This window comes from Caretta caretta, chromosome 1 (assembly GCF_965140235.1).
Source record: "Caretta caretta isolate rCarCar2 chromosome 1, rCarCar1.hap1, whole genome shotgun sequence".
NCBI classification, from domain to species: Eukaryota; Metazoa; Chordata; order Testudines; family Cheloniidae; genus Caretta; species Caretta caretta.
Window position 1 is genome coordinate 46,972,295 of NC_134206.1, and position 26,536 is coordinate 46,998,830.

The 26,536-nt window shown below is 41.7% G+C and overlaps 1 protein-coding gene across 4 annotated transcripts in view; it reads left to right on the top strand.

Annotated features, from left to right (window-relative positions):
- MTUS2 (microtubule associated scaffold protein 2) overlaps positions 1-26,536 on the top strand; it is a 489,829-nt gene that overhangs the window by 122,136 nt on the left and 341,157 nt on the right. The window lies entirely within an intron of this gene.

Here is a 26,536-nt window from a genome sequence, read left to right on the forward strand (position 1 = left end):
AGGAGGTAATTTAATGCGTGGGCAATTCAGGCTGTTGATGGTGCTGGTGGTATAGGAGGAGCTGGGATTGGGGTGACGGATTTTTCCTAAAAGTGGGAGGCCATGAGGCCCAACCCCCTCCATGGCCCTGCCCCCTGGCCAAACCAGAAGCCAGAGCTAGACCGGGGAGCCCCGGTCCCTCCGACCTCCCAGGGTGGGGGGCCATAGAGCAGCCCCCAGCCCATGTCCCTTCCCCACCCGAGCCCCTTGCCCAGGGCAAGTGGAGGATCCGTGGCTCCCCACAGCTGCCCAGACGGCTCTTACTATGGCTCAGCTGCACCTTTTCGGCCCCCAAGGTCCCGCCCCCAGGTCAGGGTAAGAGCTGGGCAGGCACATGGGCCAGGGATGCTCTCAGGCCCCCACACCCCAGGCTGGTGGAGGGTCTGTGGCTTCCCCAGCTGCCTGAGCTCCCTGGGCCATTCTTACCTGGGCTGAGCTCCAGCTTCTGGCCTGGGTGGGGGACGGGGGGCAGGGCCTCTGGGAAAGAGGAGGGGCAGGGGGCCGGGCCTGTGGCGAAAAGTGGGAGTACTGCGCCCCCCCCGCCACCATTCCCTGCGCCCCTTGCTGGGATTCATGTGGGGTAACAGGATACCCGTGTCGGAGAGGGTGCTGGGACTTTTAGGACTAGGCTGAGACTGGGTTGGTATGGGGCCCTTCACCTAGTGGAGCTGGGGGTAGGGATAGGCTATCCTGCTGTGCCAACTTCTCTGCAGGAATTACTTCGGGGAAGTTCTATGGCCTGTGTTCTGTAGGAGGTCAGGCAAGATGATGGAAGTGGTCCCTTCTGGCCTTCTGAATCACTTCACCCCCTTTCAGCTGCCTGGTCCTGGTCCAACAGGGGCACAGCAAAAGAGGTGGTGTCTGACCGCCTACTTATCAGATGCCACAGCAAAAGGCAGAAATTCAGACAAATGGCTCTAGCCTTGCCACAGCACAGCTGGCTGTCAATCCATTTGAGATGGAGGGATATGTAACAGAGCTGCCAAATGTGCTTGTGTGACACTCGGCAGACTTATTAAAGCAGAGCTATAAAAAGGAGCCAGTGAAATGCTGAGGAAAGGGCCTCAGAAGGCAAAAGGAAGAGGAGGCACTTGCCTATCTCTGCAAGAAAAGAGGAAGGATTTTATTCATACCATCATTATTGTTTCTAACTGTACCTGCACAACTTGAAATTGCAGACTTTTTTTTTCGCAGACCTAGGAGAAGACAGTTTTTTCAGTTTTGATAATTATTTTATTCATCATGCTATGCAATTATTATGCAGGCATTACAGTACTCTGTAAATCCAAGATCTGTATTGTTTGTTTGTTTGTTTGACCCGTCTAGTAAAACAGAATCTTGCAATTGTTTGGACTAATTCACTACTGACAGAAGCATATACAGTTCCATTGCAGTCAGTGGCCCTCCACCCAATAGTATTACCAGTGAATTTGCCACATTTAAAAAAATAAAATGTAACAAATAAGTTTCATGACTGTAGATTAATTTAAATTGCCAGGTAAAAATTCCCAAATGGGCAATTAAGGGAGAAACCTTTCCATCAACATCAAAAATTGATGGCATTTGCTAGAAAGACACCTTGCTGGGAAATCTGAATGATTCCACAGTGCAAGTCTGTAACAGATAAACTAATGAGCCTGTCACATTTTCAGTGTAACTGCACCTGTATTCTCCCCCAATCCCCATGGACCTGCAAGGGCATCCACTTAAAGGTTTCTGGCTCCCAGTCATCCCCTCTCTTGGGCAGAGATCCACATCTCACTCTCTCCTAACTGGGGGTTTTAAAGCTGCACAGCTCACTGGATGACACTGTGATATCAAGCCAGACTGCCTACAAGACCAGCTTAGAATCGTAGAAATGTAGGACTGGAAAGGACCTCAATAGGTCATCTAGTCCAATCCTCTACATTGAGGTAGGACTAAGTATCATCTAGACCATCCCTGACAAAGTTTGCTTTGCTTTCCGAAGGCTATGACCAGTGTATTGCTCGTAGTTATAAACTACCACACATCCCTTCTAAGCGAGCACATTTATTCTTAAGATAAAATCATTACAGAGAAAACATTAACAAACAACAAAACAAAGAACTACATGCATCCTAGAAAGTGTACCAGAGGTCACCCCCTATTCCAGCTCGGGGCTCTGGTAGGTTTCAGTCCTTCAAAACCCACAATTGTTTTTTTCCCTTGTTTACAAGTTCATACATCTTAGAACCAGAACCCCAAATGGGCAGATCAGGGATTTCTTTGTACAGCTTAGACCTTTAATCTTGGCCTTCTGTAACAGGTACTCAGTGTTGGGTGTTTGCATAACCCAAGTTGGGTAATTTGCATCAACTTCTCCCTAGGGATTCCCTAGGAAATCTACTTAACACTTATTGTCCCCAAAGCCCCCCTTGTCTGGCACATTTTCAATATAGTCTTTTGGACTCCCAGGTCTCACATCTGTAACATCTCCCTCCTAGAGAGGTTACATTCAATCCAGTCCCTTGATGATAGATAAACCTAATACAATTAGGTCTTTCAAGGATATTACAGGAAATTGCCATATCTGTCACATTTCCCCCCTGAAGAAGTGGGTATAACTAGGTTGCTTGACTGGCATCAGAATTTCTTATTTCAACTATGTGTAGCGCCCCCTCTCCACCTGGTTACCTCCTTTAATGCCAATCTTCTTACAGGTTTTGATGGACAGGCTGGGTTCTTTGGGATCCCGCCACCCACTCAGCAGGGTGTATCTTCTTTCTTTTTTTCCTATGAAATTATTTGGCGGTCCCTCCACCCCCCTCGCTCCTTCCTGGCAGGGTCACCAGGGCAGCTTGGGCGGAAAATTCTAACTACAGAGTAATCCCCAATTACTTGCCAGATAGTTGGAGACTTCCAAGAAATAACACAAACACATAAAAATATATTCAACACAATAATTATATTAAACAGGAGACAAATACAACGTAACAGGGTAAAACACTATTTTTAGAGTCACCTGTGCCCACACTGCAAATACCTGTGACTTGATGTAGCAAATGTAAAATTAGTGTCCCGTTGGTAAGCGTACTTTGCTGGGGCCCTTTATGACCTACAACCACAAAATTCTTCTCTGCAGTGGTTTAGCAGCGTGGCTGACTGGATTCAGTACAGCCCAAAGGACTCACAAGGGGGAGAAGGTGGTAAATCCATCCACAGGTGTAATATGCAGCAGGTTGTAAAATCCTCAAACCCTTACTCCCTGGCTTGAGGACACAGTTTAGGGAGTAGGGGGTCCCCAGAACAAATTCCCTGACTAACTAACTAAATGATGGTGCACTCACAAACTCCATGAATGATCCTCAGGTTCGAAGATGACTCTGGACTCCTCAGTCACTGCAGAGGGGCTGCTCTCTGCTGGCAGGGATCCTCCTCAGGCAGGAATCCAGCTGCGTCGGTCCCAGGATTTCCCCTCACCACAAAGGGGTGCAGGGCTCAAGGTGTAGGTTACACAACTACACTAACATCCAAACGGTCGCCTCCCAGCCCAGCCTCCAGTCACACATTCAGCAGGCAGCTTCCCTGGACTTGCAGACAGAGCAGAGCTGACCACCTGGTGACTGGTCTCACCTAGGGAGCTGGAGGGCGAAGTCAGCCTGGCTGGGAAGTTTCCCAGCAAATGCTACAAATTGGGAATCATCAGTGGGGAAGGAAAAAACCCAGCTGAGGGATCTGCTGTCAGGTCCCTAGAGGCCTGTTCTCAGGGGGAGCCCTGCATGCGGGCCTGGGACTCACCAGCTCCCCACATAGCCAGTCCTCCCCTTTTCCTGGCTGGCTCCAGACTCACTCCCAAATGGCTTCTCCCTGGGAGGGCCTCTCACTCCCTATTGGTTGCTGGGCGGACTCTGAGTCTGCCTTGGCTCCCCCTCCCTCCCAGGACAGTGTGTCTCTCCCTGAGCTGCCAGCAGACAGAGTTCCAGGAATCTATGTAATCTCCTTGGGGGTTACATATGCTTATGTGGCTCTCTCCTGTTCACTGGCCTAGTATTAGGTTGTTCAAGATAGGGAAAGTCTGCCTTGTGACTTTTTGCACAACTTTGGCAAACTGGGCCTGAAGCTCCTCAATGTGCTCTGTGTTGTGTGTCAGTGTGTGTTCACCTCAGACTAGACCCGCTCAGACAAACCACCAGGGACAAGGTTTTATTCTGTAAAGAAACATAGAACGGGTTTACAATCCAGCAGCCTCCTCTCTGCTTTCCTGCCTCGTGCTCCCAGCTCAGTCAGCTCTCAGACTTCTTGCTGGGAGGGCAGAGGGTACGTCCTGGCAGGAACCAGGAAGTTCTCCCAACGTGCCGTAGTTTGTAGTGCACAGCTTGCCGTTCCCAAGGCTGCTGTTGAAGCACACTGGAGCTTGGGCTACATATATAATAAACATTCTGCTAGCACGCCAGCATACATCCTTCAGAAACCCCTACAGAGCAGTTCAACAACTACCCTGTATAATTTCTCCTGGTAGAACCAATGGACTAACCTCTCGCAAACCCTCTTGTACTGTTGTTCACCCCAAATCTTTGGCTGTGAACTTGAGATTTGGTTCTTTCACTCCCACCACCCATCCGGTTCCTAGGGAGTATGTGTAGTGTCCCTTTGTCACTCAAGGGGTCAGCTGCCCCAACAGTGGTTTGAGGGTCTCCCAGCCCCACTCAAAAAACAAGAAACAAGGCAGGGCTGGCTCCTTGTGAAGCAGCTCATAACCATGTGCTGCTTTTAACATCAGAGGGGGCAAGTAAGGGAGATTCTTCAAGCTTTCCCCATGGCCAAATTTCTTTCTCTTCCCCATCTCCTCAGAGGTTGGGGCCTGGGGATTCTGGTTTCTTAACTTCAGCTTCTCCGAGGGGAGTGGGAGGATGTTGATCCTTCACCCTACTGGGGTGGCCCTTTGATCCACACATACTGAGTCAAGGCCCACAGCATTTCTTCTCCCACCAGGCTCAGGCAGTTGTAGACTGGGAGGAGACATTCCCGTTTCTTCCTGGCTGTAGTTACTGCTATCCTCTCCCAAGCAGCTGCCGTACACTGTACTTGGGCGTTCCTCACGTTATGGAGGGTGTTCTAGTTTTGGCAGAGCACCGCAACTGTCTCATTGTCTCTACTTTTGGCTGGAGACACTGCCATCACCCTGCTCTGTATTGCGTTTGGTTCCCTGTTCAGGGTAGGCAGAGAGTTTATTTCCCTGGCCTGGGCTTCAGGACTCAGAGAATTTCCCTTCAAGTCAGGAGGCCCATCTGTGTGCTACATATTCCACCCAATCTGGTGCAAAGTGCTAATTTTATTCCATCACTATTAAAACAACAAGAAGATTATAAAGCTGTTTTAAGTAACTCCACAGACCAGAATAGAAACATTATACATAGTCTCTTCACTATGCTGCTAGTTCTAACACTTCTTTGGATGTTCCTTCACACTCTAATTGCCCAGCTGAAAGTGCTCTCATTATAAATTTGTTTATAACACTCAAAATGTTTGGATGCTGAGGGTTATATATAAAGAGAAGGCAGGGTAGTTTAAAAGCTTGTAGTAGTATTTTCTTTCCCCCCTAAGAGCCGCCCCAGAACTCAGCACACTTCTAGGGCCAGATTTTAACCTCTAATATGATGCACATTATTCTGTAACGTGAAAAACTTTGTACTGTGCTTTCATGCACAAACACAGTAACAGATTGTTTCTGGTTTTGCATGCCACTCACTGGAGATTAGAATTTGACTCTGATGCTATGAATGATCTTGCAGTCATATCAACTTCCAAGGGCATACTTTGCACATGTAATTTTCATTGACATCAATTCATGTTCTATGTACAAACCAAGTGTAGAACATGTCCCTTAATATGTAAGATGTATTCAGTTTCTCTGTCTCCAGTTATTCTCAACATAGTACGAACAAACACACTTACTTCAGTGGAGAATGAGAGAGAAAACAGACCATTGTTCTTAATCCCTCAAGTAACCCCACCTATGGATAAGGTAGTGACACTAATTACTGATATAAATAGTAAACAGAGCAGAGTAACATCAATACAGTAAAATAAAGCCAATCTGTTTTGCTAGTCCAACATCATAGATGAGTTTTAATGTTACATACCATGGGCCACACTAACATGGGCTTACTACCCAAAGAAGTGTGTTTTGTTTTTTTTAAATGTCACTCACTGTCAGTGGGTGACTGGCTCCTTTCTGGGTCGATGGGGCCAGCCAGCCAGCCACACCGGTGCCATAATTAATTAGTTGCTTTCTAGCCTGAGGGTGGGGGCAAGGTAATAGTTTAATGGACATCTGAACCTCATAAAAGGACTGAGACACCTCCGTCTGAGAAGAACCACAGGGAATGGGCAGGTTTCTGTGGAAGTCCCTGAGCCAGGGTCTATAGGAGGTGAGTTTCTCCAGGGGAACCAGCTTGGGAGTCAAGTGCTCTGTCCCAGAGCCAGAAAATTCTCCAGGGTAACCCAAAAAGGGGCTAGGAACAGGGCCCAGATATCAGGCTGAAGAGAAGCCCTGAAGGGCAGAAGAATATTTTTTCCATTGGGACTTATTTGTCCTTTTTGCTACCCCAAAATGAATTAGGTTTGTTTGTGATTTGTCCAGAAGGCTAAACCACATCTTTACCACAGACTAATGTGAAAAGCCAAGGAGACCCCTCTCGAGGAAAAAGAACTGAGGCAGGGAGTGCCAGCAGTGCCATACTCAACCAGCAGGGGATGCTATGGGGCAGCCATGCCTTATGACACCCTCTAATAATCCCTGTGCTTTGCTGTGTCATTACGTTGTGAATTCTGTGCGGGGAAAGAAACCTCCTTTTAAAATGCAAATTGAATAGTTTATAGTTTCAAATGAAATGCATTCACTCCAGATCCAATAATAGGATGACACTTCTGTTGCGTGATCAGTGAAATACAGACAGTTGTAATAATATCATGATCATATTTAATGTCAAAGCTTCCATTCAAAGACTGCCACCCAACTAACCATATAATGTGATATATACATGGAGCTAAATGTCTCTGGTGTGACTGTCATTTCCATTGTGTGTACTTTAGTCCCTTTCAGATCAGTTGTGCTGTTGTATATTAAACTGTTTATGACCCCAGGTTTTGTATTCCATTGTTTTGGTTTACATTGCACTTTCTAAACTTCCATAAGAGTTTGTCTTGTTCCACAGATTTCACTTAAACAGCAGCTACTAAAGTTAGACATTTGAAAATCAGCAGGTTCAGATAACTTGCATTCAGGTGTTTTAAAAGTGCTGGCTGTGGAGCTAGCTGGACTCATTGATTTTTCAATAAGTCTTGGAATGCTGGGGAAGTTCCAGAGGACTGGAAGAAAGTTAATGTTTGTGCCAGTATTTAAAAGGGTAAGTGAGAGGATCTGGTTAATTATAGGCTTGTCAGTCTGACATTGATCCCAAACAAGATAGTGGAGCGACTGATAAGGGACTCAATTATTAAAGAATTAAAGGAGGGTAAAATAGTTAATGACAATCAATATGGGTTTATGGAAAATAGATCCTGTCAAACTAATTTGATATCTTTTTTTTGTGGGGGGGGGGTGATATTACAAGTTTGGTTGATAAAGGTAATAGTGTTGATCTAATATTCTTAGATTTCTGTAAGGCATTTGACTAGGTACCACATGACATTTTGATTTAAATGAAACCTCCTTAACATGGCACATTAAGTGGATTAAAAGCTGGCTAACGGATAGGTCTCAGAATGTAATTGTAAACAGGGAATTGTCGCTGAACAGGTGGGTGTGTTTCTGGTATGGTCCCATAGGGAGCAGTTCGTAGCCTTATGCTATTTAACATTTTTATTAATGACATGGAAGAAAACATAAAATCATCACTGATAAAGTTTTCAGATGACAAAAATTGTGGGAATGGTAAATAATGAAGGGGACAGGTCACAAATACAGACTGATCTAGGTCGCTTGATAAGCTGAGTGCAAGCAAACAATATGCATTTTAATATGTCTAAATGTAAATGTATACATCTAGGAACAAAGAAAGGAAGCCATACTTGCAGGATAGGAGACTGTATCCTGGGAAGTTGAGACTCTGAAAAAGATTTGGGGATTGTAGTGGATAATCTGCTGAACACGAACTCCTAGTGTGATGCTGTGGCCAAAAGGGTTAATGAGATCCCTGGAGGCATAAACCAGGTGTCTTGAGTAGGGATAGAGAGGTTATTTTACCTCTGTATGCGCTACTGCAACTGCTGCTGGAATACTGTGCCCCGTTCTGATGTCAACAGTTCAAAAAGGATGTTGATAAATTGGAGAGGGTTCAGAGAAGAGCTGCAAGAATGATTAAAGGATTAGAAAACCTGCCTTATTGTGATTGAACTCCTTGAGTGTATCTATTTTGTTTATTAAATAAAAGGGTAGGCGTGACTTGATTACAGTCTATAAATAGCTGCATGAGAAATAAATATTTAATAATGGAGTCATCAATCTAGCATGATCCAATGGCTGAAAGTTGAAGCTAGACAAATTCAAACTGGAAATAACTTCCCAAGGGTTGTGGTGGATTCTCCATCACTGACCATTTTAAAATCAAGATTGAATGTTATGCTAAAAGATCTGCTCCAGGCATCATTTGGGGAACTTCTCTGGCCTGTATTATACAGGAAATCAGACTAGATGATCTGAATGGTCCCTTCTGGCCTTGGAATCTGTGAATGCTTCACTTTTTTTGTATTAGTCATTACAGATGCCTCCTGACTTCTCTATTGTTAAATGAAATTCTGTTCTTCTGTACTTACCTGTTTTGCTTGTTTCTTCCATTCTCTTCTGTCGTTATGGTCTCATATTTAAACTTTATCTTAAGCCCGATCTCCAGTAGTGGACTTGCAAATGGGACTAGTTCCATGGTTCTACAGCTCCTCTGTGTTTACTGAAACATTGATTTTCTTCAAGTATATGTAGTTGGGGGAAGATGTATATCCCTTTACACAATGCAGAACCAGTAGTAAAGGAGCCCCCTGCCAACCTACAACAAAGAGCTAGTGCCCAGAGAGGAATATCGTTGAGTGAAACAGAAACATATACTTCTTAGTCTAAGGCAAAGGAAAGCTTGGTTCTCTGAACTGTGGCACTAAAGTCACCACACATAGAGCCTAAATACTTTCCAACCAACTTGCAAGCAAAGATCCAAAAGAAATCTCCCTCCTTCAACATGCTGTGGAGAAACTGAGGGAATATTACACAACCTGCCTGTCACAGCATTTTCAAATAGTAGTGAACACACAGCATGATTCTTTTAAAATAAAATACAAGAGGCGAAATGTAAATCAGTGGGAGTTTTGCCATTGATCTCAGTGGAGCCGCATTTTCACCCAGATCTCTTTCATGCAGAAAATAGCTAATTTTCATTTTGGTAAATATATTATCTTCAATCTTTAGAAGAAGAAAAAAAAGTGTGGATGGTATGTGCCATTTCACAAATGTAACTTCATTTTCCATTCTTATGCAGCAGGGATGTGCTTCTTGTGACAGACAGATAACAAGAGATGTTCGCTTTGCATGTTATAAATGTGTTTCAAGCTTCTTTTATACCTCATTCTGTAAAACTTGAAGGAAACATGATGAGCTGCATTTACACGGAGAGTTGATGAAGAAGCGGGGTGGTGCTTTGGTACTGTAATTATAAGCTTTCTCCAGCTCTAGTACCTAGCTGTGTGTGTGTGTTTGTTTTAAGATTAACAATTAAAAGCAATATAAAGAAATGCCTTGTTGGGACTGCAGATGCTATTTCATGTATTATTTTTGGATGGCAACCCCATATAGTGTCTGTCTCATGGCTTGTAAGTAGGTCCTTACAGGGGAAAAAAAGTCTCAGTGAGAAATGTGTTGTGTATTCTTTTGTCTTGGTGTTGTGCCAGGCTATTAGTACTATGCAGGAGCGGGGAAGACTACAATGGTATTTTGGAGGAACTATGGATACTTAGAGTGGCGAGGGCCCCAAAAAAGGCTGATGCATTCTTAGGGCTGAGCGTCATTGGGGTTGAGTGACCAGCAAAGTTTTTAAGCTATTGTTGACCATGAAGAAATGTTACAAAGGCAGGTATAAAGGTCTGGGATTAAGCAAACTATGTGAACAGCAAACAGTGGAGTTACTAGAAGAAATTCCAAGAGGCAGAAGCTCATTCATGACATGACAGATTCTATGAAGCCAAGTGGTATCTTTGAAGTAATAACATCAACTGGGAACAGAATGACCAACGTGGCTGAATTGTGGAAGTTGTCTGTCTCTCTTTCTGAACTAAGATAAGAAGGGCTAATATATGAAGTGAAAGTTGGTTTTCTTTCTAGAGGGGAAGATGCAGGGGTTCAGACAGCAATCAAAATCACTGAGGAAAAACCAAAGCTAAACAGATGGAATAAGAAGGAAGACATCATAAATCACCAATGCTTTCTTCTCTATCTGATTTTAAATAATTTTATGTGTATTTCCAACAATCAAAGCAAGACAAGTCGTGTTCTGCAACAGAAGAGGTGACATATTTAATGTACAAAAATGTATATACAAATGCAAGGAGTATGGGAGTTAAACTAGAAATCACACTAAATGATGGATATTATGATCTAGTAAGTGTCACTGAGACCTGATGCAATGTGTCTCGTGAATTGCAATGTCAATATAGATAGGTACAATCCATACAGGAGAGACAAAATGAGAAAAGGTGGTGAGTTGGCACTATGCCATTTATCCTACAGATCTACAATGCCACTGAGGTACAAAGAAGAGAGGAGGCGTGTCTGTCATTGATGCTTCAGGGCCAGGATGGAGAAATGAACATCCTTCTGAAATGGTCTGATTGTTCACTTTTGCCATAACTGCTCCCTCACACACACCCACACACAAAAGCTTGAAGTATTGAATAGTTATTCAAAAATGCATATGAAGTTAGACAAATAGCTAGTAAATGCACACTGAAGAACCACACGCACAGGCAAAGAGATGGAGTAGATGATTTCCATCTCTGGACTGTAAGATCTAAAGAAAACAGAGTGAACAATGAAGTGATTGCTTGGTTTGGTTCAAAAGTTGATGGCAGCCTGACCAATATGATGGAAGATTGGATTTTTTATGTCAGCCAAACCCTGTATACCTCCTGATCTCTATATGCTTACTAATATGATAAAGAGGGCTGAACAATTTTAAATTTAAACCTTCTCTGGTGTGCTTAGCGAAAATCAGTTTTAGAGTATTTACACTCTTAGTACCGTACTCAGACAGGGGTGAAGTGACTGAGGAGACTGGAGTTGAGACTGAGAAGGTGAAATAATGACTGACAGGTGTTCAATTATTACAGGTTTCAGAGTAGCAGCCGTGTTAGTCTGTATTCGCAAAAAGAAAAGGAGTACTTGTGGCACCTTAGAGACTAACAAATTTATTTGAGCATAAGCTTTCGTGAGCTACAGCTCACTTCATTGGATGCATTCAGTGGAAAATACAGTGGGGAGATTTATATACACAGAGAACATGAAACAATGGGTGTTACCATACACACTGTAAGGAGAGTGATCACTTAAGATGAGCTAATACCAGCAGGAGAGTGGGGGCGGGGGGGGGGAGAAAACCTTTTGTAGTGATAATCAAGGTGGGCCATTTCCAGCAGTTGACAAGAACATCTGAGGAACAGTGGGGGGGGGGGGGGGGAATAGTTTTACTTTGTGTAATGACCCATCTACTCCCAGTCTCTATTCAAGCCTAAATTAATTGTATCCAGTTTGCAAATTAATTCCAATTCAGCAGTCTCTCGTTGGAGTCTGTTTTTGAAGTTTTTTGTTGAAGAATTGTCACTTTTAGGTACAGGGATTCACACTGTATAAAGAAGAAAAATGCCCATATTTTCCATGATGGGACAAGGCTATTTCCTCTGCATACAATAACAGACACTCAACTACTCCCTAGTGAGGCCACATTTTTATTTTCTGAAGTTTGCTGCTAGAGAACATTGAAGTGTGGTCTTTGTGGACTCTCAGCAGACATCAAAAGGAATGATCATGTTCTGTGTATCCAGTACTTTCCCACTCAGTGTTTTTGAAATCTATTTGATAAGCAGTAACTATAAGTAAAAGTGAATAGTTAAGGATATAGTTAATCTAAATAGTCTGGTCTAATGCTGTTTTTATATATGCTGGGAAAGCTTTTTGGTTTTATGTTTCCTTTATATAAAACAGTGTTGTGTTATTCGGTCACATGTATAAGACCTCTTGTCTTGTCCCCTTGCCCTTTTAGATGGAGAGAGTTTTTAAAAGGATACCGCCCTCGCTCTTGTTTGACAGTCTCTTAGGTAGTATCAAAGATGGTAAAAGCTGTCCTTTTGGGGGAAAAGAGAAGAAGTTAGTTGAGATGGGTTGGAGCTGCTGCTGCTGTTAAAGTCCGATCAAATTTCCTAAAATAAAACAAACATACACAACATGGGAGAGAAAAGAATAATAAACATAGAAAGTGCGGCTTCTGCCGCTGGTCTTGACTTCTGGAGAAACAGAGGCCTGGCACAAGACCAAGACCTGGCAAACTTGTACCAGCATTGGGCTGTTTAGGGCATTACTTTTAGCTGCCTCTGGCAGGATTGCAGCAGTTGCTGCAAAATATAAAATCTTGGCTGGCTTACCCAGGCTCTTATTAGACAGAAGGAAAAAGAAGAGAGATCAGAAAGAGAAGAAATAAGGTAGGGGGGAAAAAGGACGCTTCTTGGGGGTGGAATGACAGTCTCACTTTCTAGGTGGTGTTCAGGATTCATCCATTGCTGGTGGAAGTGGCAGTGGCAGCTGGCTCCTTCTTTTTCTGGCCTGGTTTGGTCAGGACATCTCTCAGGAATCCGATTGTGATAAAGACTGTCCAGGGTTCTCACTCTGGATCCCTGGGTCCCAGGAGATGGGGTAGGGGAAGTGGGGGCGGCAGCCATGATGGTTAAGATCGCTCTTTCCCCTTTCAGTCAGCCATTGTTGCCAGTAGCCAGCTTTTCCCCTCTGCTTGTGTTGTTATAGGTTATTGTGGCACTTTGTGAACTGGTCATCCTCTTTTTACAGTAGAACTCACAAATAGGGTAAATTTGTAGGCCCAATTATTGCAACAGGTCTCTCTCAATCTCTTCTCTTGAGATTGTTCCATTTTGTATGAAATACTTAAATATTCATTGGGCCAGTGAAAGAGTGTGAGAGAGACTCTCTAGCCTGGTGGTTTGGGCACTTTCCTGAAGGGGACAAGGGACACCTGGTTTCCAGTCCCTGCTGTAATGACTATTTAATTGTTTATATAAAATAGAACAGCTTTAGCAGAAGAATTGAGAGACCTCCTGTCAAGGTTCCTTCCCCACTCTGAACTCTAGGGTACAGATGTGGGGACCTGCATGAAAACCTCCTAAACTTATTTTTACCAGCTTAGGTTAAAACTTCCCCAAGGTACAAACTATTTTACCTTTTGCCCTTGTACTTTATCGCTGCCACCACCAAATGTCTAACAGATACATAACTGGGAAAGAGCCCGTTTAGAAATGTCTTTCCCTCCAAAATCCTCCCAAACCTTACACCCCCTTTCCTGGGGAAGGTTTGATAAAATCCTCACCAATTTGCATAGGTGAACACAGACCCAAACCCTTGGATCTTAAGAACAATGAAAAAGCAATCAGATTCTTAAAAGAAGAATTTTAATAGAAAAAAAGTAAAAAGAATCACCTCTGTAAAATCAGGATGGTAAATACCTTACAGGGTAATCAGATTCAAAACATAGAGAATCCCTGTAGGCAAAACCTTAAGTTACAAAAAGACCACAAAAACAGGAATCTACGTTCCATTCAGCACAGCTTATTTTCTCAGCCATTTAAAGAAAACAGAATCTAATGCATATCTAGCTAGATTACTTACTAAGTTCTAAGACTCCATTGCTTTCCTGTTCCCGGCAAACACATCACACAGACAGAGAGAGAGAGGCCTTGTTTCTCCCTCCCCCTAGCTTTTGAAAGTATCTTGTCTCTCATTGGTCATTTTGGTCAGGTGCCAGCGAGGTTATCCTAGCTTCTTAACCCTTTACAGGTGAAAGGGTTTTTCCTCTGGCCAGGAGGGATTTTAAAGGTGTTTACCCTTCCCTTTATATTTATGACACCCCCCCCCCCCACTGAAGAATACCCTACAGCTCACAGATTAGAGCATTCACCTCTAACATTGTTTAAATCCCTGCTCTGCCACATTTGAAGCAGTAACTTGAACTTGGGTCTCCAACATCCCAGGTTAGTGCCTTAACTTTGGGAGGGGCATTGACAGTTCCTCCCCCTGTTCCATGAAAGCCCAAAATCAAAACATTTTTGTTTTGGAATTGAACAAAATGTTTCATTTGACCCAAAACTAATTTTGTTTTCTTTTCTTTACTTTTGCTGAAAAAGTCAAAACATTTTATTTTCGGATTGATCTGAAGCAAAATCTCTCTGTTTTTTTCAGTTCATCCAGTGAACTGTTAACCTCTGAGGATAGGACAATAAGCAATGAGCTTAAATAGCACCAAGGGCAGTTTAGGTTGGACATTAGGGAAAACTTCCTAACTGTCAGGATGGTTAAGCACTGGAATAAATTGCCTAGAGAGGTTGTGGAATCTCTGTCATTGGAGATTTTTAAGAACAGGTTAGACAAACACCTGTCAGGGATGGTCTGGATAATACTTAGTGCTGCTATGAGTGCAGGGGACTGGACTAGAAGACTCTCGAGATCCCTTTCAGTCCTATAATTTTACGAAGCAAAAATGATTATTTGCACAGTTCTAGTTAATATCTCCTACTCAGGGTTATTAAGGATCACTCTTTGTGAAACTGCTCAGGTTTTGTTTTAAGTCTCCTCCAAAAGATGACCCACTCTAACAACATAGTTGCCCCTAACAACACTCTGGGTTGTTTATTCAGTTCAGGCTCTTAGAAAAGTGCAGCACACAGATACCTGTTCCAGCCAGGGAGACCCAGCTTAGCTAGTGGAGTCTAATGAGGTCACAGCCCACAGTGTTATAGCACCAGTAATTGCTGAATAAATAAATCACTAATAACTCTCCAATGTTATAGCGTCAACTTTCTTCATGTAGAAAAACACTGTCTCTCCCTAAGTATGAGATTTTCCAATATCAGTATTAAACTTCCACTATTATTAGGACTACTGTATGCCCAAGTTGCAAAATTAACACCTTGTAATTATCTTGTACATTTCATGTCATTCACTGCCAACATTCTGAATATAAAGAACAATGTGCAAACCCAGAAGTATTTTCAAATGACAAAGCCATTATCAGTGCTAAACTCTGTTATCAGCCAGTAGCCAAATGTTTCAGCAGATGCAACCAAATGCGATTAAAGTTTCGAGACCAGAAACATTTAGATGCAAAAAGAACTTTTGCATAAACAGTTTTGCCTTAAAACATTATCTCCCAGTGCATGTACCATAATTTTTCCATCTGTTTACTATACATCTGAGGAAAGCAAAAACTAGAATATTGTAAAATTATAGTTATCTGATTAATTTCTTTTTCAGTTACTGGGTATTCTTCTAGGTGGGAGATAGAAATTCACTTTTTATTGTGAATGTGGATAATTGTGGGCTCCAGAATATTCCCTGAAATTCAATGGCTGCTTATTTTTTCTTTTCTCTGATTTGAGATTATATTATATAAACACAAATAGCCTAACAATGGATATTCTTTCTATGTGGTTAAATAGGGCTGGTTTAGCTACATTCTTAAAATGGCTGGCTGCATTTCAGTGAGACTATGCATTTGCTTTGGAAGTGTCCTGTTGTGCCATTTAATTAACTTGTGTCATGTGAAACATGTGAACTAAGAGATTTACTATAAATTCTGAAATCCCAGAGGACATGAGTATGGACGTGTTTCTGTCATGCTCCATTCCCAATATGAGCACAAGTGTTTTTGAGACTGTATTAGAGGAACTTCATTAAATGAGGAAAATCAGTAGGGAAATACTTAGCAAAGTGAGAGAGAAGCTTTATTATAATACAAGCTAGTACACTGCCACTTATTCTTCAGTGCATCCCAGTGAACATAACAGCTACAAATCAGTGATAGAAAATAGATGATGTTTAATATATCTGATGGTGGCCTTCTCGTCCCACAAATCTATACCATCGAACAACTCTGGTGCCCTTGGAACTGAAGCAATTTAAAAAAAAAATATTTAGAGTATCTTTCTGGAACGTTGGCAAGTAGTTTATTGGGAATTTTTGTTGGTCAGTTTTGTTATTTGCTAGACTAGGCATTAAATTACAGCATAGTATTTTATTAGATACCCAGAGGCCTTTGGGCATGGAAACCTATAATGTAAACATAATAAATTTCACCAAATTTTCACCAGCGAGTACATTCAGCCTAACTGTTTTCTTAACTCTCACTGTTACTCCAGATCTCAGGGTTAACATCTGAGGGGTAAATAATGCAAATTTGCTTATTTGTCACATAGAATCATAGAATCATAGAATATCAGGGTTGGAAGGGACCCCTGAAGGTCATCTTGTCCAACCCCCTGCTCGAAGCAGGACTAATTCCCAGTTAAATCATCCCAGCCAGGGCTTTGTCAAGCCTGACCTTAAAAACCTCTAAGGAAGGAGATTCTACCACCTCCCTAGGTAACGCATTCCAGTGTTTCACCACCATCTTAGTGAAAAAGTTTTTCCTAATATCCAATCTAAACCTCCCCCACTGCAACTTGAGACCATTACTCCTCGTTCTGTCATCTGCTACCATTGAGAACAGTCTAGAGCCATCCTCTTTGGAACCCCCTTTACATGACTTTTGTAGCCAGTTATGAGACAATATTTTTCCTTCTACATAAACATAGAAAGTGGAGATGGAAGGAACTACAGCTCAACTGTGTTGTGTTTAAATGATTAAGTGCCTCATGGATGTATAGAAGGAATGTGTGTTAAGTGTGTGCCTCGTGTGCTTCCTACAGGGATGAGAAGTCCATGTTCTGCCTCTGCAAAATTAAATTATTAACCTCAAATATTCAGTCTCCTGTAATGTACTGAAGGAACCACCCGTTAATATTTAGAAAACCAAAACATTCTTCTGTGTGGTAGTGCATGGAGCTGGAGTTGTAGAACAGATGGTCTTAGGCAAGTGTTGCGTTTATTAATGCAGGTATTGTACCTGCAGAATAAGGACAGTTAGAGGATATGCTGCCCAGGTGCCCAGAACTGTGTGTATTGTTCTGTGAGAGGTCCCACCAGTGCTACATGGATAGGAGCTGTCTTTTTTCTGGTCTGGAATCTGATGTCCTTGCATATGCAGCCCAAATTCGCATAGGATTTTTGCCATCGTATTGTATTCTGAGCATATATTTAGTTCATTGTTACAGTGAAGTCTTTCAACATTGCTCCCCTCCCTCTGAAAATTTCTCACCTGTCATTTTTTTTTATTGCCTACAAAGTCTGTATAATGTAGCATTCTCCTATTATCTTTGTTATCACTTCACCTTGTGGGATACAAGCTCCTTATGCACCAGCTCCTTGGGCGCTGAACCACCATTGCATCATCATCTCCTTTGCTGGCCTCGTGCCTTTTACACCCGGAACATCTTCATGTCCTCATTCATCAACATGCACTCTTTCTTCCTTCAAATTCCATTTTAAAATTCACCTCTTCAGTTGATCCATCCTTCCCTTTTCTTATCGTTCAGGTCATGTCTGTGCTTGGAGCGGAGTGTGTGATTCCCAGCTTGCATAGACATACTCACTCTAGCTCTCATCAAGCTAGTGCACTAAAAATAGTAGTGTAGTGTAGCCATGATAGCATGGACAACAGCAAATGGCACTACAGGCTAGCTATGCAGAGTACCAACCTGAGTGGGTTTGTACTCTGCACACCCCTGGCTCCAAGTGTAGATATAGCCTTAATACCCTGTAGACCCTGAGCTAGACTAGCGGCTATATGTTTCTTGTCTTGAATGTATGTATTCTTACTTAGATTGTAAGAATTTCGGGTCAGGGAACATGTCTCATCTGTTTTGTAAAGTGCAGAGTAAATTCCCAGATATATGTTTTATTATCATAATTTCCCCAAAAATATTTTTTCTTTTATTTTTCCTAACTGAATTTCATTTTGTTACATGCTGCCCGTACACCCTGCTCTTAGAGAAGGACTCACAGATCTATTTAGTGAGATTGTTTCCACAGTTACAGAATGTGTTTGAAGAACTAGCTGGTTTGTTGAAAGGTATGGCTCAATAGTTTGCCGGTCTCAGAATGGTAGCGACAACATAAGGGCTGCTGCTTGTACAAAATGTAACCATTAGCATGGCATTGGTAATGAAAACCATCTGTGGAATTTTTGTCTAATGGTAGGAAGCACTCTGCTAATAATGTAGGACAAGGAGAGGCACAGAGTGGATGCTATCCCCGAGAGTTGGTGGAATGGAGACTTCTTCTCTTTTCGGATAAAAATCAGTGTGAGAATTAGGTCACACATGCCTCTTTAGTTGAAGTAAAAATAAATGTGGGACATAGAATGCAATTCTATTATGTGTGTATTAGCCTACTGGGCTTGAGATGGTTTAGAGTGAGTTTCTGTGTTTGTACTGAAGAAACAGATTTTCTGCTGAGGGATTTCTTCTTCGGTTATCTTTTGGCCTCAGTCACTGATGGCTCTTGAAAAACAAAAGCAAAACAAGATTTTTGTGTAGCTGATCTGAAATGGTTGAGAGCTTAATTGCATCGGTTTTTGCGATCTCTCAGAAATTATACACAATCCATATCTACCACAAAGTTCCTTAAATGGTTCTGTGCTGCCCACCATCCTGGTCCCTAGTATGGGGTGAACTAGTAGTGTGATGTAGGAAAGTAGGATTGTGATCAGAGTGCTGCTTTGCTCTGGCTAGTGTTGGGTGGTAGATGGCCCATTGGGAGCCGATAAGAACATAAATTAGAGCAGCCTGTCATGAGGCACTGAGGTCCAAACCTGACGGTACCACCTAGTAGCAATGGTCTGGGCTGTAACACCCAGTGGTGAGAACCCATGGCCGGGGTAGGGGAACCCAGGACCTCCCTATTCCACCAGCTTCCAAACCAGGGCACAATAGTTCAAATATGTGGCCTGGAGCAGATGCCCTTAGGCCTGTTCCCTGGGCCACTTCCTACCCCAGCTTCGGTTCCTCTGTCTGCACAATTGATCAGTTTCTGGATTCTCCCTGGAGTTCTTTCTGATCACACTCCAGCAGGTCTTCCTCTCTAAGCCACGGCCCATCGTTCCCTGCCTTCGTGGAGTGAAGGGCCTGTGGCGGTTCGGCAGTGGGGTCTTGTGCATGGAGCCCCAATGCTTCTTTGCAGGAGCTTTCAGTGCATGACTTCTCCCCTGCTCTGTCTGCCCAGACTGAATTAAGCTGCTCCCTTTTGAGCCCAGCCTCCAACGGGAGAATGCCCAGCAGGTGCGACTGGGCAGGGCCTTCTGGGCCCAGAGCTGGTGTCTCTAACCTCACTTCACCATTCTGGGACTTGTACACCCCATCACACACCTCTAATTTACAGTCTGGGCTGAGAATCCAGGGCATTCAAAGGTTGCTTGAAGCCATCTTTTTTCCTTCCTTCCTTCCCACCCATTCCCATGCTGACTGAAGATATGGAGAATTGAGGGGTATGTGTGTGTGGTTTCAAATTATGCATATACTATCTAATTGGCAGATGAATATATATTATGTAACTGCTAATCACATTAGAGAGACAAGGTGGGTGAGGTAATATCTTTTATTGGATAGACTTCTGTTGGTGAGAGAGTCTCTAAAATCCTGGGACCAGCATGGCTACAACACTGCATACAATCATATTAGGAAGATGAAAATAAAATAGAATAAAAAGAACTAGGAATCCATAAGAGGTGAAAAGAAAAAGTGGTTGGCAGATGTATTACTGGCAAGGCAGGAAAGAAGAGGAGAGAAGGAATGGAAAACAGGCTGACAAGCGAGGACCTGCTGGCTTGCTTGTTTTTGGACGATCATTATTCCTGTGGGGCGCATCTGTGTTATGAAACTACCTTGTAGCAGCTCCTAGGATGAGGAGAATAGATCCAGATTGCCTCATATTATACACATATTGCACAGCCACATTTAATTTGATGTTTGTCTCTTTCAGTTTTCAAATTTAAATACAATCCTAGTGACATAAGGTAAAATCCTTTCTTCTTCCATATGTGTGGAGGGGGGAGGGAGGCTTAAATTCAACAGAGCCTCTGTGATTTCAGTATGCACGGTGTGAAAGTCTATTTGGGGCACAGTCCATCCCTTGCGGTGGTCATGGAGCAATGGTTTGCAGTGGCTCTCTGCAGCAGCACAAAGGGGATGTTAGGGGCTGAGTTGGGGCAGGACAAGGTAAGGAGAGGATGCAGCTGTGTGGACCGAATGGCTAAATCTCCTAAAGAGGGGTCAGCAAATAATGTTCTGGGAAGGATTCTTTCTTCCCTGTTCTCCATGGAGATACCCAGCACTTAATCTATATGCTTAGGCCTTGCTTCTGCTGTGGGTCAAGGACTTGGCAAATTGATCATGTTAAAGTCTTTCTTGTGGCCTGAGGAGTCATCTCAGTGAATGGAATTTTGTTTGTTTGTTAAGTGAATGATATTTATTTTTTGTAATGAGGAAACCATTTCAAACTGTATGCTAGCAATGTACCTAGCAGCTTAAAATGCACTATGTTGCTCTGCAGTGTCTAATAGATGGTTTAAAAACAATAAATCATAAAATAAACTGTCTTGTATTTTTTTAGAAAGTTAATAATTACTATGAATGATACTGAAATTATGCAAGAAGAAGTGAAAGGCAGTCTTCTAATGGAAGTTATGGGGCTTGATTCTGATCTCCATTACAATGGTGTAAATCTAGAGCCAGTGGTATCAATTAAATTACTCTGGGTTTGCACTGACATAACTGAGATCACAATCAAGCCCCATGGGTTCTAATCCTAGTGAGTCTCTATAATCTCTTCCCTGGCATCATGTTGTAAGGAATCAATTGCATTATCAAAATTGTTCAGCTTTTAAATTGTGCTGATATAGTCCGGTTGAACTGTCACATCTACCTCCTAGATGAAGAAAATGTTAAAAGTCCTCTATTGTATAACACACAACTCCAGTGGAGAGCCAATACATTTTAGTGTAAAAAGGAAAGACCAAGTATTTTGGTTCCAGAAAAGTAGCTGTGTGAAAGTACAACACAGAAGAATTAGTCACTAATAAAAAATGTATTGCCTTTATGATGTACTTAAAGCTACATAAATAGTCTTTGATTGCACACAGCTGGAGAGCTATATATAAAGAGAGCAATAAACATGATACTGTACCAGTGAAATGACTGAGTGAATTAATATAGTTTATATAAAATTTGTACCTAGTTCTGTTGTGTTCCTCTTCCTCCACTTTTTGTATGTTTTATCATAGAATGGTAAGACTGGAAGGGACATCCAGAGGTCATGATTCTAATCCAGTCCCCTGCACTCATGGCAGGACTATATTATCTAGACCATCTCTGACAAGTGTTTGTCTAACCTGATCTTAAGAATCTCCAATAATGGAAATTCCAGAACTTCCCTAGGCAATTTATTTCAGTGCTTAAAACCACCTTGGCAGTTAGGAAAAACTTCCTAATATCCAACCTAAACAGCCTTTGCTGCAATTTAAGCCCATTGCTACTTGTCCTATCCTCAGAGGTTAAGTAGAACAATTTTTCTCCCTCCTCCTTGTAACAGCCTTTTATGTACTTTAAAAACTGTTATGTCCCCTCTATTTTCTCTTCTCCAGACTAAACAAACCCAGTTTTTTCAATCCTCCTTCATAGGCCATGTTTTCTAGACCTTTAATAATTTTTGTTGCTCTTCTCTGGACTTTCTCCAATTTGTCCACATCTTTCCTGAAACGTGGCACCCAGAACTGGACACTATATTCCACTTGAGGCCTAATCAGTGCAGAATAGAGTGGAAGAATTACCCTATATACTCGTTCATAAGCCGAATATTTTTGGTAAAAAAGTGACGCATCAAAGAACGGGGGTCGGCTTATAAATGGGTCTACACCAAAATTTGATGATTTTAAACTCTATGGAATCATTGAATTGAATACCTAATACATTGTCATTTTGTTTACATGGAGCTTCTGCAGGCATGGAGTCCTTCAGCTCCCTGTGGCCGCGGTTCGCTGTTCCCAGCCAGAGGGAGCTGCGGGAAGTGGCACATTCCCATTGGCTGGGAACGGGGAACTGCGGCCACAGGGAGCTGAGGGACTCCATGCCTGCAGAAGCTCCACGTAAACAAAACATCCAGGCCCGCTAGTGGCTTACCCTAATGGGCCAGGATCCAAAGTTTGCCAACCCCTGAAATATAGGGTCGGCTTATGAAAGGGTCATACAGTTTTTGCTATATTTACCTATCCATCTTGGGGGGTCGGCTTATAAATGAATGGGCTAATGAACGAGTATATACAATACTTCTCTTGTCTTGCTTACAACACTCCTGTTAATACAAATCTAAGACTGAAATTTGTAAGGCCATTTTTTCTTTGTGAATAAGAGTGCTTAGCACAATGAGACCTCTAACAGACATTCTAATAGAAATAATAAATAATAATTATCCCTTCTTACATTTTATATTATCAATTTCCATTCTTCCTGTATAGCGTTCTGAAGAGTTAAATAAAGAGAGCAGTAGTGTGATGTTAAGGTCCATATTAAGATATCTCCTACCCAAACCTGGATATTTTAAGAAAGATGTGGACAAATTGGAGAAAGTTCAGAGGAGATCAACAAAAATAAGAGGTTTGGAAAAAATATCCAAGAGGAAAGGCTGAAAGAATTGGGCATGCTTAGTCTGGAGAAGAGAGGAATGAGTGGGGACATAAGTCTTCAAATATGTGGAAGGTTGTTAAGAAGATTGTTAGAGAATGAGCAGGCTGACCGAAAGGTGTATTGAGTAAACGAGCTTCTTTATTGCGATACTTGTTCCCCTTGATCCAATTGTCGAGTAAGCACTGAGCTAATCACATCACACTCTTTTATCTAAGTTAATATGTAAATACCTACTTTTACTACAATACCCCCTAAACCTTAGAGTAATATGAACACTCATACAATGAATATTAATAGCTATATGCTGAATATATTTATTCCCACCCCTGTTTACTGTTTACAGCATTAAGCATATTCTACAGACATTTTTACCTTGAAGATACATTTCTCTGCAGCAATTGCAGCCACAAATTTCCTTGAGCAGCAGTTCACAGGTAAGGGAGGAAGGGGCCATGACCCCAATGTCGTTTACGTAGCTGGGAAAGGAAGGGAGGGGGCGATAACGCTTCTTTACACAAAGGATATTGTTTAGACACCCACATTCCTTATGCAGCTGCAACGCTTATCAATCCTTAACAAGCAGAAGGGAAGGGACAGGGATGGCACTTTATCAAGCGCAGTAACTGTACCTGCCCGGGTTCTACTCCCTAATACCATATCAGCACATCAGCAGTTTCCCCAGTTTTTACTTAACCCTTACACATCCCAATAAGGATGGTGATCAATTGTTCTCCATATCCACTGAGAGAAGACCAAGAAGGACTCAGTTAATCATCAGCAAGAGAGATTAAGGTTAGATATTAGAAAAACTTTCTAACTAAAAGGATAGTTAAATATGGGAATAGGCTTCCAAGGGAGGTTATGGAATCCCCATCACTGGGAGGTTTTTAAGAACAGGTAGACAAACATTTGTCAGGGATGGTCTAGGGTACACAATCCTGCTTCAGTGTGGAGGAGATGGATAGATGATCTCTTGAAGTCCCTTCCAGCCCTGCATTTCTATAATTCTATATTCAATATGCTGATAATTCCAAACTGTATGTCAGTATGACAACTGACCATGTATCACCTAACCTAGTGTAAAACCCATCTGTAATCCTGGACTTTTGTGGAAAGGGGATTATTTTTGGACTTTAGTTGTACAAATTCTATTATATTTTGGGTTGATACCATTAGTTTTGATTTAATTTTATTTGAATTTATATTTTGTGCAGCGTTTTATGGTTTTAATATTTCAAAAGTATGCAAATAATGGTAGCTTATTCAATTTTTAAAATAAATAAATAAATAAATAATGGAAAATATTTCCAGCTTCTCCTGTTCTCATTCCCAGTGATAAGAGAATTAGGCTCATTTGTAATTTGTATTGAATTATTACACAAAAAGCATTTCTCACAAATCTACCACTGTTTAAAAACAGAACTTTTAAAAATGAATAACACCAGTTCATTGGTTTCTGGACCCCAAAATCCTCCAAAGGTGATTAAAAAAATCAATATAATATCCTTGAACTGGAAATTTTAAATTAGGATTTGGATTTTAGTTGAAAGATATACAAAATTATACATAGACAGCTCTCCATTGACTAAGTGTCTGAGATTATATAATTGTGCATGGGTTTTCAGCTAATGTAGAAAATAATATTAGAAAAGGCATACGTGATGCCTTTTATTCTGACACAAGTATGCAAATAGCTTGGGTCCAAATCCTGCATGCTCCCTTCCACAGGTTGTCTGAATAGACATACCTGGGACATTGGAGCTGGATGGGAAACTACTTTCCTGTCCCATGAAAAAAATTGAGATTTAATTGTTTCCACGAAGTGAAACAGTTCTAACAGGAAAGACAGAGAGAACCACCCCGGAATTCCCAATAGCCTGGTGGTGAGGGCACACACCTGGAATGTGGGAGACCCCGGTATAAGTCCCTGATCAAACCTTTGGGCTATTGCCTATTCTGGGGTAGTCTTTTGGCCAGAAATTCCATTCTGGACCCAAGAAGCTATTTCTCGACAAAATTTCACTGAAACAGATATGTTCCTGAGAAAAGTTTGTTTCAATGAGTTGGCATTTGCTGACAATAACAGTTTCATCAAAAAATTTCTGACCGACTGTACTGGACAGCTAGCATAGACACTATTTCTTGCTCATACATACCTGTTGTTCTATTTCCAGATGATACTGATGTACACATTGGGATTGAGAATCAGGCCCTTACAGTTTTGGTCTAGACGGCAATTCTTTGCATAAGCTTATCAGAAACAAGTGCACATTTCATGAGCACTGTATATTCTATAATGGAAGAAAACAACAAACGTAGCCTCCTCATAGTCAATGGGGAGCTATCTTCCTCTGTGTGGTTTTTACATATCTCTCAGCTAAATCAGTTACATTAATGCAAATTCTGTCAGTTGGGGATATCCTATAGATTTGGGAGTCTTTGGATCTATATGTAAATGAATGGATTATATTGCCCCAGATATATGGCTGGTCATCTGGTGACAGAAATGAGTAGATATTCTTTATTTTCTAAAGATTACAAGTCAAATTCAATACACATTTACTGATATTTGTTTGGAATACTCTGGACTTTATTAAACTGCTTTTAGAACACCATATGTGAAATAACACACCTGACTGGAAATTGCTTTTACAAGCCATGCAGGGTGACTGCTGCATTTGATGGAGAAGTGAAGTGAAAGGCAAACATACTCTGGTTTTTAGGAGGCAAATCACATTCAAGATGACATCCCATGCCTTTCACTTCACTGAGATATGCCACAAAATACTGCAGTCCCAACTCTCAAATTCTGCCATACGAGTTTTTCAGGTAATATTGTGCTATGTATTGTGTAATATATGGTTGCAATGTGAGTGGAAAAATGATAGCCAAATATTATATATTTCTTTGTCATAGATGTGCTGGATATGCTGTTTGGACTCCATAGTTTGAGGCAAAAATGTTGCTTATTTCTGATATTTTAATTGCTATGTTTTATGTTGATCTAACCCATCATGTAAAGAAATAGCTAGGAAGGCCATTCTGGATTGGACAGTAAGTAATAGACCTAAACTTAAGCAGAAATGCTTATTTGGTTTAAAATTTGCTTGAAAATGACTATTTATCAGACCCAAGATATGGAATCCCCAAATACAGCCAGATCTGGACACGCACATTTGGCAAAATAATCAGATTAATGTGTTGGCACCAGGAATTGTTGGTCCTCTGGATAAATTCATTCTTCATTAAGCAAGTCAAAATGCAACATCAAAAAATGATGATATTTCATGGGACATAGATAATATTTGGAACCCTTTAAATCCTCCAGGCCAGAAAACAGAATCTCTTCACTGAAACAGTGAAGATAAGAGAATATTATGTGTGGCAACTGATAATCTACTTTTCCCACTTATTGCTTTTCACACTTTGATCAGCCTGGTGTATACTTCTGTTAAAAGGTTTTTTTCTTTGCTGGTTGCCTTCTCACTCCCCAAGAGGTAGGGAAAGAATAGGGCTGGATGGAAGGAGTAAATGGGAATTTGAGAAATGAGGTGTGTTCCAGCAGCACTTTGAGATCATAAATTTATTTCAAATGTTTTCTCAGAGTAACAATAAAAAAGAAAGCACAACTGAGGACAGGTGTGCAATGTGGACTGAATGTTGA